Genomic DNA, 4,270 nt, shown 5'->3' with positions numbered 1-4,270 from the left:
ACATTTTCATGTATGGTTAAGGGGGCATATATATATAATTAAAGTTTTAGTGTTAGATCATGTAAATTATATATTTATGTATAACATGATTGAGAATTGACCGACATTTGGATTGATTAAAAAAATTTCTAATCCATTTGTTGTGAGAATGCTTATAAAAGATGTTAATATTGGCTTATTTTGGAGCTTTTAGCTTGTGGGGTTATAGTTGAGAGTAGCTTTTTATTGTGAGGTTGCCGGTTCGAATTGAGCGTATTAGATATAAAGAATTCAAACATTGAGAATGGAGAACTATAAAAAATTGTGAGTATGTGATTCATTATTGTTATTACAAAGAACACATTGGGGGAAAACCGTGATACTTGTACTAAGTAATGTGTCCCTTGTTTAAGACCCATAATCATGATTTTTCAAACAAAAAACGTGTATCGAAGTGAAAGCCTTCTGAACCAAATTAAAAATAAGAAATAACAGGTATATTTGTGAGATTAATTTTTTTCCTCATCCAAGTAAAATTGAGTAAAAAGTCAGTAACAAGAATTTCATTAATGGTGTGATTGCAGTCATTAGATGTATGCCAAAAAGAAAGGAGACACCAACTATTATCATCAATAATATCAACAACCTTTGCATCTTTAGGGCAGGTGAACCAACAGAGGACCTGATCCCCATATTTATTTTATAAGGAAAGACCTTCAAGCCAATGAGCATAAAATAAGAAAAGTTGACTATTGTCATTCACATGAAAAGTAATACACCATATTAGATGAGCAACAACTTGCATAATATTTTTCCAAAAAGAAGATATGTTTTTCATCATTTTGAACCATACGGAGTCATACTTATTAATACACGAACGAGCAAAGATGAAATTGCTATTATAGATTTTTCAAATAATTTAATCTTTCACATCCACTAAATTGCTTCAATGCAGGGAAGCCCTAGACCCTCCATGTGTTTCGTTTTAGTAAGTGTTACAGCAAGCATTAATGTGCAGTAGATTAATGGAATTATTGAGGTGGAGGAAGTTATTTACGAGAGAAATGAGTTTTTTCTTAATATTCTTAGATATGATGGTGGATCTAAACTAATAGCGTAAATAACCTTACATAGTTAACCTGATAAGTTGAAATTTGTTAGTAAAATATAAGACTTTTTGTTTCCAACCACTTATATAGAGTTGAACCTTTTTCATAAATTTATGACATGTAATAGCAGTTAAGTTTAGCAGAATTTAAGGTAATACCAAGATGTTCTCAAGGATGATGGGTTTTTCTTGAAAGTCAAGAACGACTTAAATATAATCCGTGATGCTCCGTCAATAGTGATAGAGAAGCAAATGGTGCAATTAAATGGATTTACTTGAAGGTTAAAGATCTCATGAAAGGATTTAAGTGCGAGAAGAAAGGAATTAGTCTTGAATATTAGTCTTTCCAAAGAGCAATAGATCATTTGCACAAATGAGAAGAGCAAAATCACCATTAGTATTTTCTAAATTATGTTGCTCTCTGTCGTGTTCCAAGTGTCAATAAAATATATCGCTGATAATTGTAAAGATATAAAGAGAGAGGAGACAACTTTGCCTTAAAACAAATAAAAAAGAAAAGAATCCATATTTCACTGTTAATAATAATAAAGAATTAAACTCGTGCAACAAATACTTCAATCCAATTTATGAATTTGATAGAAAATCACATATTTTTCAATATAACATCCTAATAGAATCAAAAGCTTTTTTAAGATTAATTTTTAAGCAAAAACGTTTGGGGTAACTCAAAGAATTAAAACCTTGCAACATCTCATTAGCAACTATTATATTATCAGTCATGTCACTTCTTGAAAAGAAATAAGTTTGAGAAAGTTGAATGATATTAGGCTAAACACTCTTTAATATTTCATATATCAATTTGTCCTTCACTTCAAAAATTAAATATAGAGGACACTAGAATTTCATTAAAGAGCCTAACAAGAATTTGATTGAAGGTTAAAGGCCTCATATAAGGATTTAAGTGCGAGAGCAAAGGAGTCTCTTGAATATTAGCCTTTCCAAAGAGCGGGAGATCATTTGCACAAATGACATGAGCAATACCACCATTAGTATTTCCTGAATTATGTTGCTCTCTATTGTGCTCCAAGTGTCAATAAAATGTATATATGATAATTGTAAATATATAAAGAGAGGGGGGGCAGCTTTGCATTAAAACAAATAAAGAAGAGAAAAATACATGTAATTCATTGTTAATAATAATAAAGAATTAAACTCGTGCAACAAAATTTTTAATCCAATCTATGAATTTGATAGAAAGCAACATATTATCTAATATATCATAAAAAATATTTATGTTAATAGAATGAAAAGCTTTTTTAAGATTAATTTTGAAGCAAAAATTTTTGGGGTAACTCAAAGAATTTAAATCTTGCAGCATCTCATTAGCAACTATTATATTATCAGTCATGTCCCTTCTTGAAAAGAATGATATCAGGCTAAATACTCTTTAATCAATCATATATTAATTTTTCCTTCACTTTAAAAATTATATTACAAAGAAATATACGTCTGTAATCATTAAGCTCTTAAGGTAGAAGACTTTTGAGGATTTAAGTTAGAGCTAAATGTTTGACTCTACTCGAAAGCTTGGAGGTAATAAAGAAGTATTTGATATATTTAATAAAATTAGAGTCAATAATATTCAATGTTTCTTTGAAAATTTTTTAATTGAAACTATTTGGTCTAGGAGACTTTATGAGACCCAACGTGAAAAAAAAAATTTTCTTAATTTCATCATCGGAAAATTGAACAGGAAAAGATTGCATCAAATATATATACATATATATATATAAATATATATAGGAAAACCAAAAATAAAGAAATACGAAAGAATGAGGTGCAAAAAGAGATAAAAAAAGAAAGAAACTCATCAATGATATCCCCATATTTATGTTATAGTTTAACAGTTAGTCCATTAATCCATTGGCCCACAGTAGAAAGATATGTTACGAAAGATCCAATATATTCCGTCTTCTCTGACCCGGTTCCAATACAGTTTACCGTGATTCTCTTCTCCTAAACTCTGGGACTAGAGCTTTAATCATGGCCTGTATCGGGTTCATTGAAGCGGCGTAAAGCCAATTGTCCGGCTGGTTCTCCACCAGCACGAGTGGAGCAGAATGATCCTTCCGTCGCCACCCACTACCATTCGATTGACGGCTTCTTATAGTATCAAGAAGGACTTGCGTCGATTGATTGAGTCGAATACAGCGAGAGGGGTGGAGACTGAGTAATAGTTGGGATCGAGGATGCCCGCGGAGTGAAAAACAATGTGTGGGGGGAGATTTGAAGGTTTGTTCCATTAGATCGAATATTGATCGAACAGCATCAGGACAGCATTATGATCGGAGATATCAGCGCGGATGGTGATGGCGCGGGAGATGGAAGCTGGGGTGGAGGAAGAACTTATTTCTGTAGCCAAATCATCGGCTTCTAGCAAGCTGGACTCGAAAGAGAAGACTAGGGAGATGAAGGCTCCGAGGGAGGCTAGGTGGAGGGCGGTGGCGCGGCCCATCGGAGGCACCGGTCACGATGACCACCTTGTCATTCAAGTGATTGGAATGGATGGACGGGGGAGACATACTTTATTTTGAAGCTTTTTTATGCGAGATTTGGCGAAGGCCTTCAACACCTATTTATAGAATAGATGTAAGAAGACTCTCGCATGACCAATGATACTATGACTGTCGAAAAAGCTCCTTTCGAGAACAATTCGTGTTTGATTCGTTAATGAGTTTTTGTTAGATCCATTCGATGAGTAAACATGATGAACGTGAACAAATTTTTTTTCTATGTAAACATTATTCGATAGTATATTTAATTATTTCATAGATAAAATTACGTATTTATTTCAATTGTCTATTAGTGACAAATAAACAAATTGAATTTCGTTGTTGTGATTAAGTATTGTTTTTTCTAAAATCATAGTTCGTAGTTCTAAACTACTCCCTGGGGATCGATATCTAGGACTCCATTAGAGCCTTATATTACTTGAGCGATACGTATACTTGCGTTGATAAGTGTGACTTTAAAATTATTAAGAATTATACATTTATATCTTTATCGAATTAAAAACATATATATAAAGTCTCGGTCAGTTGCTTGTCTTTTATTTCCTAAATTTTTTTTATGAATCACCCTTTTCATTCTTTTTATTTATAATTATTTTAAATTATTTTATATTTCGAACAATAATGATTTGAACACGAACGAACGCATTAG

The 4,270-nt window shown here is 32.1% G+C and overlaps 1 pseudogene; it reads right to left on the bottom strand.

Moving 5' to 3' along the window:
* Positions 1–2,982: 2,982 nt before the first annotated feature.
* LOC110030514 lies at positions 2,983–3,630 on the bottom strand (annotated as a pseudogene).
* Positions 3,631–4,270: the final 640 nt, after the last annotated feature.

This window comes from Phalaenopsis equestris, unplaced genomic scaffold (genome assembly GCF_001263595.1).
Source record: "Phalaenopsis equestris unplaced genomic scaffold, ASM126359v1 Scaffold000732, whole genome shotgun sequence".
Lineage (NCBI taxonomy): Eukaryota > Viridiplantae > Streptophyta > Magnoliopsida > Asparagales > Orchidaceae > Phalaenopsis > Phalaenopsis equestris.
Note: the sequence above shows the minus strand (reverse complement) of the source record. Positions and strands in the feature narration are given on the sequence as shown.